The 13,200-nt window shown below is 42.5% G+C and overlaps 1 protein-coding gene across 1 annotated transcript in view; it reads left to right on the forward strand.

The window, feature by feature from the left end:
- Nucleotides 1-10,781: 10,781 nt before the first annotated feature.
- The window catches only part of npas1 (neuronal PAS domain protein 1), a 31,914-nt gene continuing 29,495 nt past the window's right edge, over nucleotides 10,782-13,200 (forward strand). The window contains exons 1-2 of the mRNA XM_055167032.1: nucleotides 10,782-10,934; nucleotides 11,107-11,230. The gene's annotated coding sequence lies outside the window, so the exon portion shown is untranslated. The remainder of the gene's footprint in view (nucleotides 10,935-11,106; nucleotides 11,231-13,200) is intronic.

The raw sequence follows: 13,200 nt of genomic DNA on the forward strand, positions 1-13,200 counted from the left end.
ATAATATTTCTCTTACTGAATAACTGTGGTCTTGGCTCTCAGAAGACATGGCTCTCATCTGGAGAGAGTGAAGGACTGTGAGAGGTCTCCGAGGTGAAGAGCGACTGCCTCAAGGCAGAAATTAGCCAAAGAAACATAAACAATCAGATGACAGCTGTAGATAGAGTGATAAGGAAATGTGAGGGGACTTGGGGGGTGAAGTATGTAGTGTGAAAGAGCTGAGACAGAGCAGACTGTAGAGGAGAAGGAGACAGGTGGAGAGATAGACAGTGACAGAGGAGAGATAGACAGTGAGCTGAGTGAGGATGCACACAGTGTCCCCCTCTCTGTGCCGCTGCCAGAGGCAAACAGACAGCCTCTGTGCTGCCGGAATGCTAATGCAACAAGCTGCTCCTCTCTTGTCTTCCCTCCCTCTTTACCTTTCCTCTGCCTCCTCTCTCCTCCAAGCACCAACTTTACACACTTTGATAATGGACAGCTTTCATGCTCAACTGAAACAGAGGAGTGGGGCTTTTACCAGGGTTTATGAGGCCAGGATCAGCTGTATTTGACCAAGTCCGACCTTCACTCTTAAACAATTGCGATGGCAACAGAGCCACTTCTGTCATTCAAATCTGAAGACTCAAAAGTCCTTCATTCTCACTATTTCCTGTCAGTAACAGTAACTACATCTTTTTATTCACAGAACTTTCATGATCTTAAGAAAAAAAAAAAAACCCTGCAAATTAACTGGTTAGCAAAATAATTGTTTGTTGCAACCCTGCTTTCATTCTGCTTTGCTCACTGTTTTTGAATCAAATGTTCCATCAAGTAGTTTTCATGTAGTGTTTTATTTTCTGGGAAAAAAATACTGACAGCAAAGAAGAACTTTGAACTTCTGTACCTAAGCATTTATGCCACTGGACTGGTCCGCTGTGTTGTTTATGATTAAGTCTATTGGTCCATTCAACTATATGAAGAACTGGATGAATTTCAGCTAATCGTGTTACCTCAGATCAGTTCTGATTTGACCTTTCTGACATTCTTGACCCCGGCCTTGAGTCTGACATCATGTTTGTCTGCAGCTCAGTTGTCATGGCGACGTCGGGGGGCGTCATGTCAAGAGGTCAATGTGGGGCCATGGGCTTGACCTTTCCCTGTCTGTGTCACTGACAGCTGACCTTTGACCCCTTAAGCTCGAATCTGGAGTTTGGGCTTTACAATATTAATGATTAAGCAGCATCCAGTCGTTACTATAGCTTCTATCGTTCTAGACATTCATATCACATCACTGCGAGAAGACAGCGCAGCGGCTATTTTTCCCTTCTGTGGCAACGCTCATCAGTTCTCAACTTGAGGCAGGACGTAACCTTGAGTTGAGCCTGTCTCGCCCCTCCTGTTTTTCCTTCTGTCTGTCTGTCTGTCTTGTGAGAAATGGTGGCACAGTTGTGAAGTGTGATCCATTTAGATAGCGCTTCTCTCCCTGCATGCGCTTCAACATACAACAAACACTGCACTGGCTTGTAAACACACAAACCCAAGTGCCCATGGAGAGAACCACATGTGTCTACTCACACTCACATGCACACACACACACACGCACACATACAAACACTCTATATGCACTTGCCTGGTTGACAAGTCATCTACGATAAGCGCGAGTGGCGGCTAGCTACAGTCCACCAGATACCCCTGCATTATGATTATTGATCAATTCCCTCCATCATGCAACTATTATTTACTTGTAAAACAGCTTGAATGGTCTGACAGAAGCTATTTGGTTTTCCTATTGTCGAGAATTCATTTTGTTTCTAGTTTTTTTCCTGTTTCATTTCAACAGTTAATTTCCCTGCCACTATTTACTATCTTTACTCAGACATATTGCTTTGCTACCGTCATCTCGGGAGAATCTTGCTAGCTTGTTGGTTGTGGATGTATGGACGTGGAGGCTATATATTGAGGTTTGAGCCTTGTATACCCACTCGGTTACACCCGCCTCTCCCCGCTCCATCCCCAGGCCTCTCATGCTCCATTCCTCTATTTTCTTATCTACTTTCTTCTCCCACTTGCTCCTCTGTGTCATTGCCAAATCTGTGCCTGTCTGCCCCCCTCCCTCCTGCCGCTCTTTCTCTTTTACGCCGCCGCCTCTTCCCTCTCTATCAGTCTCTCTATTCGGCGACGGCTCCCACTCGTCCCCCTGTGGCACACCGTGTCGTGTCCCTAATTTATTTATAATTAGTGCTCTTTGTCTGGATGCGCGGGGAATGTTAAGGTACACGGCACCTCGCTCACTGCGTACAAATGGGCTCCTGTTTCTCTGCCCTGACTGCCCGCAGACATGGCCACTGGGATAGACAAACCTTAGATTCACCACCTCACATCTCTACCAAGTCCAAGGCCAGACGGCCTGTTAAAAATCTATGAACCCTTATGTAGTCAGCTATACTTGGTGACTGTATTTAAAACCTACTTTCCTGAAACAGACTTGAGCACTTACACAGCAGCTCATATATTTATTATTGTTATTGAAGTTGGGGTGTGCCCTTGAAAATTATATTTTTGAATTGACTACAATCACAACTGAACTGGGGTTGCCAGAGCCTTAAACTGCATATAGAGGAGACATATATAATTTTCTCATTCACAGTATTAGACATGGACAGGCTATGTCTCATGTAAAATCTCAGAACCTCCAGAATTCACTCACTAAGCTGCAGAGGCTGATAGGCTGACTAGCACTGATTAGAGATTGAGTAAAGTTGACTGCTGGTTCTGGCTTTTAGGTAGTTACGATTCAGATCAGAGAGAGTCATTTTAGGTTTAAACCAGCTGGATTTCAGCTTTTTGACTGGATAATCATCTTGAGAACCAAAACACCAATTTATAACAAACTACTTGGCTATCAGGTCTACTGTTTTTGTAATTAAGAATTAATCAGCATTAGAGTTGTTATCAGTAAGATCAGTGTATAAAAAGCCTTTTAGACAGAATTATCTTTGCTAACACAAGAATTTTATACACTAAATTCTTCAAGGGGTCTTTAGAGGTCACCTTATTCAAATAAAGACATGAAATATATGCAAATACCACCAAAAACACAAGGCCTAAAACTTGGACCAGAGTTTAGTGATTTATTTTAGAATAAATCGGATAAAGTGATGAGATGACACCCATGATGGACAGTAAGTTCGTACCCCGACTGACACCTGCCGCCATGTCGATCCACATTGGCACCGCTCACCTGTGCGACATGAATCCCAAACACAATAACAAGGTGGGACAACATGTAATCTGAAAGTGTAATTTATTAAACATCCTGCTGAATTTTAATAGCCATCACTTGTAAAGTTGACTTGTTTTGGGGGAATTTGCGATGCTGGGGCGTAAATAAAAAACAGTTGTTTTTTTTTAACACAACACATTAATGTCATCCCTGTCGTCACGCATGGCGTTGGTGAGCGGGAGTGACGGTTCTGACAGGCCGGGCGTGCGTGTGATCAGCCCGCGAAGAGCTTTTGTCCTTGGGCTGAGAGGGCACCTGGCTCCTCTCCTCGTCCTTGTGATCCTTCTGTTCCCACTCTCTATCCCCTCTCTATCTGTCTCTTCCTCTCTCCCTCTTTCAGCTGCGATCCCTTCATCCCCCCATTGCTGGTGCGCGCTCCCTCTCCGCTGCCCAAGGCGATGCCGTCCTGCAGGCTTTGATCAGGAGGCCAGGGAGGAGAGAGGAAGTGGGTCAGAAAGTTGTGCTGGAGACTGCAAGAGAACAAGGCTGGAATATCGAGTAGGTGAGGCTGCGCGGGAGAAAAGACGTGGGGTAATCTAGTGAGAAAGCCACGCAGTGAGAATAAGCAGAGTGGAGAGGGGTGGAGGGGGGCAAGTGTGATCTGGAAAGAGAGGGAGGGGGGGTAAACGAGCAGGAAGAGATAAAAAGAAAATCAAGAGCGCAACAGGAGGAGATAGAGGAGGAGAAGGACGTGGGAAAGGAGAGGTGTCTTCATTTACTGAGCGGGGGGGTTGAGACAACACATTTGTCTTCAATGTGACGCTCAGCATTTTAACAGCAGCAGCTCTGAGGATAAGGCCTTGTTTTAACTAATCTACACTGTGCAGGACAGATACTGGAGCCACGCGCCTGGCCCGCATGTGTGTGTATGTATATGTGTGTGTATGTGTGTGTATGCTTTGAACACGTGTGGCTGTGGCTCTTTGTTTTTTATCATCATTAAGATTCATGCTTTATTAATATTCAGATCAAACCATTAATATTCGGCTGGTGTTTCTGCTCGCCTTGTGTCGTCAGCTCACCTGGGACTGGGGAGGGCAGAGCCAAAGAGGTGGGGCGGGTGGTGTTGGGGGGTTAGGGGTAAATGAAGGAGGAGGGGGCAGCGGTGCAGGCATGAGTTAGCAGCGGGACGGTGTGCCAGAGGTCCTTTGAGGGGTCCTGTGTGTTGTGATGGACAATCTGTTGGAGCTGGCACAGAGGTGGGGCTGCGTGCTGAAAGACCGCTGGGACCATGAGGTGAGAGGGGTGAGGGATTTTAGGAAGCACAGGGGCTATGGTTCTGGAGTAATTGGACCAAAGGGAGGAGCGCCGTAAACACAGACACATAAATATACATTTAAATGCATTCAAATGTGCTCAAACATAAACAAACCCATTTATATATTACAAATATTAACATATTAATAGAGATCAGGCGTGGAATGAAAGAGGGGAGTGCTGTGAGAGTATATGCTCTCTATGCCCACTTACATTAATATTAGTACTCATTTGGATGGTAACATCAATGGGTAATATGTATGTAGTATAAACATGAACACATAATTACAGCTCACCTGAAATTCAGCTTTAAAAATGATATGCATCCAGAATTTGTTCTCTTCTTTTTTGATGATTTATTTATTTTTTTAAATCAGGGTTGCTTAAAATCTAAACATGTTTCTTCAGAACAAAGGGCCTCTGTTAATTGGAAGATTAGACTCATGATGAACATTTTATGGTTCCATTGAATATCAATTCTTTCTCATTATTTGCCCTTCTAAAACTCACAGATGCCCTGAGGATAGCTGACAGAGATGCGGGTGAAGTGTATTGCTCAATGATTGCCATAAATGGGGATTAAACCAACAAAACTTTGGGTTAATGGGCTAGAGAATTTTTTGGTTCAACACTTAGGCACTATAAATTTATCATTGCAAGATATGTTTTAAGGTTTTGCTCTCCAAGTACATCAAAAAACAGTTAAAGGACAAAGCAAAACTGCAAAATTGTCTGTTTTTACAGAAATTACAGTAATTGACTTTCTTTGTATTAGAAGTGATCAAAAAGCCCTGTTTTCTCTTTTCTCCATTAATTGCCTTATTGTCTCAGGCCTGGATTAAAACTGTCCACATGCATGTCAGCTGACACACAGCCTCAGCTCTGCAGTCAGTACCGTCCACTCCGGCATGCACAAAAGCGGACAGCAAATTAAAGTGGTAATTACTTTTAAGCCCAGAAAGGTGAAGGATTGTATGGCAGGGAGCAATGGGTCACTGTTGAATAGAGAATAGCGGCACGGGCAGACAGTGGAAAGACCGATATGCATCTCAATGAAATATGGAGCAGCGTACTCAACAAAAGACCAAATGACTCCTTAATGGCCACATGCCCTCAAAGAGTTATTGTCTGAAAGATTTAGAATATTATCTACTCTATGGCAGTTATCTTTAAACAGCCTTTTACACTTATCATCCATGTGAGCTGCTGTAGGGCGTCGGAGGATAAAACGTTTCTCCGCTGTGTTCAGTGGTATAGGCTAAATGCCACTGTATAGTTTTCAAGGATGGAAAGTAACTTAATACTTAAGTATGTTTGTTTTAAAATATGTTATTTCCTTGATGTACTAATAGGAGTTACTGTGGACATTGACCTTCCCGTTACATGTGTCCCCTAAAATTTCAGTGTGTCCAGTTATTAGATTTTTATTGGTTGATTAATTATTTTATTAGGATTATAAGGTTTTATATGGACCATAGTAGAGGCTTGGAGTAAGCTAGCTGGGGTTTTGGGAGTGGCTAGACAGTTTAGTATGCCTTTTACCGCCTTTATTCTGCTGTGTACTTGAACTTCTCTCCATGCATTGTAGTTTGTGTTGTGTAGTTTTTAATAATTTTGAGAGCTTTTGCCAACACTATGCTACATCCCCTTTTAGTTGATTAATCGAGGCACAGGGTATGTCTCTAGTCGACCAAGTATTTCATTTGAAACACTGAGTTCTCTGGGAGGAAAAGGTTGTGATAAAATCTACTAGTATTAAAGTAAAAATGATTAGAACATTTAGGATCAAATTTAAAAACAGGAATTTGTAATATTACCTTCAGTAGGTGTAGTCCCTCATTTGTCCGTGATCCATGGTCCATGGACCATTTTCCTTTTTTTTCCAAGATTGAAAATGACTTCCAAATGACAGGTGAAACATCTAATTCAAAAACTTTGTCCAGATGACTACTTTTGAAAGTTTTTCTACCATTACCTTCAGCACCTTTTTTTACCTTTACTTCGATGTTTTTCAGATTTTACTCTTGGTTAAACTGGAAATCACTTTGAGCACGTCATGCTGTAAAGCGCTCTAAAAATACATTTTTGATTGAGTTCTGAACTCCTGATTTTTGCCTTCTCTTCTAATATTTACTTCCAGCTTTAACATAAAAGTGTGAAAGTACTGTTAACTAAATCAGAGTTCTGGTGAAACATATTACAGACTAATTACTGTATTTATGTGTGATTATGCGTGAGCCGGACTTAGGGCTGTAGAAACACTCTTACTCCCCCTTTGTCTGTGCATTCTGCCTGAGCACTCTTTACATTCACCCTCTGCATGTTAATAAAACGTTTCAATATGTATATTACGTCTGATGCACAAGGCGTTATTTCGGGAAACATTTCATCAGAATAACTTCATTTCTATTCACCGCACAGACAGGAGAGTTTTAGCTGTAAAGAGCTTGCCTCTGTCTTCACTACCTGAGGAAGAGAAACAACGTGCCTGCTGCTTGTAGACGCCTTGTCAATATGTTCAACCTCAAACATAACACTGTGTATCTGTCATTTAATATTACTGACCTCTTCAAATGTGGACTGTGTTTGCAGGAAACAGCTGATAAAGGTTACAGTGTGGTATTTCTAGCCTGTTGCTTTGGTCTCGGCATATCTTTTTACCAGGGATAATGAACATATATATGCAGGTAGCACACAGCAGACACATTTTACTGTAGAAAAATGATGTGTATGAGTGTGACTCATTCTGTCAGGAGGAACTAGGGTAGACTCTTTCACATGTTGCTTAGTCCAGAAGTCAAACCCAGGACTAGTGTAGTTTTTATTATTAATTTTCAGTATAGTATTTGTGGATTCAAGAGTGTGGATTCAAACTGTTTAGGAAATGCGTGAGGTTAAGTTAACAATATGCTCACAGCTAATTTTGATACTAAAAAAAACTGTTCATAGACAATAGAGTTGTTCTCACACAAAATAACAGTACTTTCATTGATTTTATTATGTGTTTTTACTAATTCTGATATAGATTAAGACCTTTCTAAAACTGATAGGATGTAACTTTGGTGGAAAAAGACATACATACTACATGATTCCATAGAAATAGACAGTTACAGCCATACTGAACATTCATGATGGAGACAGATGCGTTTTAAACCTTACTGTGGAAGGTTATAGCCAAAGGAACAACATTTCCACAAAAAACAAACAGGAGTAGGCCTTCCTCCAGGCCAAGTAAGAGTCAGGTTTGTGGAGATGCAAGGCCGCTCAGAGTAAGGATGCATTTTTTGGTATGTTTTATTCAGTGCAATAAACACAAAAAGTAAGTTACATCAGCTCTTTTAAATTATTTAAGTATTGATACATGCTGATATGGGACAATATCAATACATGTATCAATACTCAAATAATAACTGCCATTATGTTACCATTATTTTAATTTATATTAATCTCCCCATAGCAAATGCATGGATGTTCATCTCAAAGTAGCATGGAATTAAGTAGACATATTAATTAATAATATTTATTCTAATATCCATTATTCCATTATTATTTCCTTTTAGCTTGAGTTTTCCAAATATAGTGTGTGGAGAAAAAAGTCTCTTTTGCATCCCTCCATTGGCCTGTCCACTCTGTTGTCATGTGTAGACAGGTGGAGAAACAAGGTCAGATGTGGGTGTGACCACTGGCTCGCCCGTCACACACTGCTCCACAACATGTACTACAGGGCCCTTCCACAAACACTGACTAAGGATTTTGCCTCCTTTCTATTAGCTTTCCCATTGATACTCGCTGGAATACCCTGATTTCTGAAGGGAACACCTGTAGTAGTGCTCCGGCAGGCTAGCCCGCGGTGCTAAAGTATAAACCTATGAGCTCCTCTCTCTCTCACACACACACATACACACACACACACACACACACACACACACACACACACACACACACACACACACACACAGAAACACACATACTCCTCAAGGACGCCTGGGGAAGACTTGGAGGACAAAATCACACAGTGCCTCTCCCAGTGTCTCAGGCGCGCTCCACTTCTGATGCAGACAGAAAGCATTCACATACGCCTCAGCCTCCTCCGCACTCTTAAGCTCAAAAATATACAGGAAGGCCCCTTCACTGTCCCCCAGAAAAACAGGCATTTTTGGTGTGTTGTCTCCCCTGCTCTCAGCTGTTTCAAGCTGTTGAGTGTGTGTCTGTCTCTGAAGGGGGCTCTCTGGGACACTTTGACAACCTTATTCACTTGGCTCTCCCCCTTTCGGCCGCGCCAGAGCCCACACTGCCAACAATGGTCTGGGAGGGTGGGAGCGGTGCAGAAAACACTGAATGCATCTTCATTTGCCTGAACTTTTCACACGTCCCTCTCCTTTTGTTGTGACCCGGGCCGTTCCCTGGTCTCCCCTGCGAGCCACTCGGACAGTTTCCTCTGGCAACACGCAGCCAATGGCCTCCCTCCTCGGCCGCACTTCTCTCCTTCCCACAATGTTAAGCCCATTTTTAGCTTGACATAATCTGAAATGGTCCTTAAGTGAATTTATGTCTACCTCAGTGCATTAACTTGTGTTATTTCCTCCTTTATGTTGCCTTTCTGTGGCGGGCGTTCTAAGAGGCAGTGCGAGCGAGGGAGAGATTTGAAACTCAGACCACGGAGTAGACAGCCTATCAGTATTCAGTAGCAAAAGTGAGTGATGGAGGAGAGAAAAGGGAGGAGGGCTGATGTATCAATATTCTGAGTAGTGTTTGAGGGCAAGGGGAACGAACACAGGAGGGGGGACTTGAGTGAGTCTGAGTGTGATTATTTGTTCACATACACATGTGGATGTGTGTGCGTAGATATGCTATGGAACATATATATATGGCAGCTATACAGCTAGGCTGCAGAGAATCGCAATGTATGTCTATCACTGATTACAAGGAGCCAAGGCTCAGATGCCAAGGACTCACCATGCATCTGATGATCACATTAAACTCAATGTTTTTTTTTATTTTTTATTTGACATAAGGCAACAATTACCAGTAGCGATCTAGAAAGCTATTGTTTGAATGAACCACACTTTATAATTCAAGCACTTGTTGCACTGAGGGCTCTTAGGCACCAAGCAGAAACATTCAACTCTGTTTATTACTGTTTACACTGCACACACTTAGGGCAATGTCACATACAGGCATGAATCGTGTACTGTTGTCATTATGCTGCTTAATGCTGCTTAACACAATACACCAGTGGTTCCAAAAGTGGGGATCGTTCTTGGGTTCCTTAAGCGTGAACTGGACGTCACAAGATGATTTCGTGATGTAATTTACAAATTTACAACACTGTATTTTTTATTTATTTTTTATTTTTTTATTCAACACATTATATTTTGGTGACATTTGTCAGTTAACTATTCAAATAAACAATAACAAACCTAATAATTATTAATACCAACATCAATTTAATTCCACAATTAGAGTGCTGAGTTGTTTGCTTGACTATTTTGGGAGTCCCAAGTTCAAGGTGTTTCATATCTAAATTGATCCATAGACTGTTAAACCACGGCTGTTTGTACTGTTGTATTTCACTGTGCTTATTGTAGGTGTCCTCTTAAGCACCTGTAGGCTTTCTGTTTTCAGTTGAGTTGCTACTATTCTTAAATATCAAACAAAGATAAAAGTCACTTTCAGAAGATTTGACTAGGGATGTTTAGTCAGAATGTTTATGTATCCTAACAAATGTGTAGTATTCTTTTTTTTGTGTGAATGTAATTTGAAGGAAATTGCACTGACTTTCTCCTCCTCTGTGCCTCAGGTTGTTCTAGGATAAACCATCCCGACGCAGCGTCCTCCGAAAACAAACATGTGTGTTGTGAATCTGTGACAGGAGTTTACTACACATGTGAGTGTGATGGAATCTCCCACTTGTTCCAGTCATCCGCTCTCCCTCCTCCTTTGGCTCTAGCTGCTAATCAGCATTTGAAAGGCAGCTTTGACAGTGAGAAAGAAAAACTGGAGAGGGAAGGAAGAAGGGGAGGTTGGGGTGGGAGGGGAAGGGGGGGTAGTTGTGGAGGGGGGTAAACGAAAAAGCATGAGACACAGCAGCGGCGTTAGGGAGGGACGTAAGAGGCACAGGGAGACTGAGGCGAGGGGGCTGTACAAGCATGCCTTTTATATTTACTAGTGACTGAGAGGGAGCAGCTGAAGGCACAGACAACCGGTGCGCGCGGTGGCTTTCCCAAGAGGAAATGAAAAGAGCGCTGCAAGGAGAGTAGTGAATGAGCGGGAAGAGAGAGAGGAGAGAGACGAGGAGAGCTGGGGCGTGCGATGCCGGCTGGAGCGAGCAAGAGAGGAGAGGAGGAGAGAGAGAGGATTCACACACTGCCGGGGTCCTAATCCGAGTCCATCTCCGAAGAGCAGTGTTGGAGAAGTGAGTGTGAGAAAAAAAAAACACACACACACCAATAACAACACACTCGCTCGCCACCGGAGTCTGCGGCCATGTGCTGCCCCCCGCGCTGGACATTGTGAAAGTGGAAAGGGCGGTCCACTCCACGCTGCCTCCCCTGTCCGACCGTCCACTGTTTGTTTGCTGTTTTTAGGATCAGAGACGAAGCTCAAGTGGGGTTTCTGCTGGAAGAGTTGGGATTGGAAAGGCGGACCGGACGGGACAGAGACCAGAGAAAGAGACTGGAAAGTGGATAAGAGCAAAGCAATGTCAGACAGGTGAGTGGAGATAGTGAGATTTGTTAAATGTTTGTGTTGCGCTCACTTCATACAGATCTGACACTCTTATGCTGTCCCATTAGATTTGGGTTATTTTTATCACTATGGCATTGATGCTTGTGTGTTTTCCTAAGCAAAAGTTAGTCTGTTTACTTTGATATGCAAGTTTATTTGCCATGACTGAACACTGTTCTTGAGACGCATTTCAATTCCAGATTGAGTTAATTTTATAACATAAAATATATTAAATTCAGTTGAAACTGCTCAAGTTCTAGTTTAAGAGCTATATGTTGTTTTTTTAAATAGAATATGCAAAAATCAGCAAAATGTGCCTATAGTGCAGTCACATTAGTTATAGTGCACATTCTAATTATTTGATTTAAGATAATTTCACATAATTTCTCTGATTAAAGCACCCTTTCATCCCCACATGACAGTTTTGCACCTTTCATCCGCCGCCCGCCTCTGAATTTTTCTGATTAACATTTTCTCAGCGAAAAGTTCCAATCTTTGCTTTTTCAGATAAGCCAAATAATTAAGTGCCTTTATGCTTGCGCGCTGCTTGACTTTAATAATAATGGCTCCTCTCTACTCGGGGATAAATGAGATGTGGTGTGTGCGTTCCTCCACCTGCACTCGCACAATTGGTCACAGTTTAGTGCCTCAGTAGTGCTGGTGCCTGCGGGCGCGTTTCAGCAGGTGGTCCCAATCGGCAAAACGACTGTGACGAGCGAGTAGTGTTGAGCACCGTGCGAAAAGTAAATAACAACATCAAACCAGCGCATTTCAGGCTCCCGATCAGGAATTTCAGTGTCTGGAGCTCTGGCAGTTTCAGTCAAAGTGAGAGCCTCGCCAAAGTCATTCTGTGATAAACACTCAGTTTAGTGGGATGTTAAATCTGTTGAAGCTTTGTGGATGGAAATTCTACTATTATTTGTGCTGTACAGCATGGATTAGGGTGCTTTCCTTTGCTGATTTTTCACTGTCAAATAGAAGTAATTTTTTTGTTTTATAGTGACATCCAGGATTCCATTTATACAGGTTTTAAATGAAAGTTTAAATGACTGTAAATACAATGAAAGTTTTACAGATTTCCTTGGAAATTACTAAGATTGTTGTGGTAATATTTATTCTCATGTTATATTTTTTCTTCATTCTTGACTTCAACGCTCCAAGCTTAGGTGTACTGCTAATTTTATTTCAAATGAATACCTCAGTTTCTAAATCCGCATGTAAAGTTTTTACATGTTTTAAATGTTTTCTATTTTCGAACCCTATGATATTTTAATTACTCTGATACTGTTGATACCTCCAGTAGTTTTAAATCACTAAAACCTTCTATACCCATTGGATCGTCCGCTCTTTTACTCAGAAGTTGTGTCATGGAATTTCATGTTCAGTTTCATGTTCAGCAGCTTCCTAAACCTTGCTCTTTCACCATAATTTCACTATAAACCAATAATATACATTCAGCTAATTGTGACAGGAAATGATTTAAGATGTTGTAAGATTCTCAAAGGTAACTTTCTTCATATTATCCCACAACAAATGCTAAACTACACTTATCAAAAGCGCAGTAACCAAATGAAGAGCGTTTAGCAGACTGGAGCAGACAGGAGCTTTAGTGAGTCACTGACAGGTCCGCAGGTAGACACGTCCCTCTTGTGCTGCCTCTGCCTCAGTGTTGACAGACAGTTGCTGGTCGTGCTCACGTCTGTGTGTCTATGCATATGTGTGTGTATGTGTGTGCGTCTCTGTGCATGTGTGTGCGTCTCTGTGCTGTGCTGACAGACAGCCACAGAAGGTGTCAGTGCAGTGTCAGGGAGATGTGTTTAGTGTCACACTCGGCTGACCTGATCTCCGCTCGGACTGTCCACTCCTGCCCCGCGTGGCTCCTTACATAACCCCCGCTGTCATTCATACTCCGGCCTGAAGGGATCCACTCGCCTGCGCACATCCACACACACGGA

The sequence above is a fragment of the Boleophthalmus pectinirostris genome, unplaced genomic scaffold (assembly GCF_026225935.1).
Source record: "Boleophthalmus pectinirostris isolate CB_2022bp ecotype Guang Dong unplaced genomic scaffold, ASM2622593v1 HiC_scaffold_9, whole genome shotgun sequence".
In the NCBI taxonomy this organism is placed as follows: Eukaryota; Metazoa; Chordata; class Actinopteri; order Gobiiformes; family Gobiidae; genus Boleophthalmus; species Boleophthalmus pectinirostris.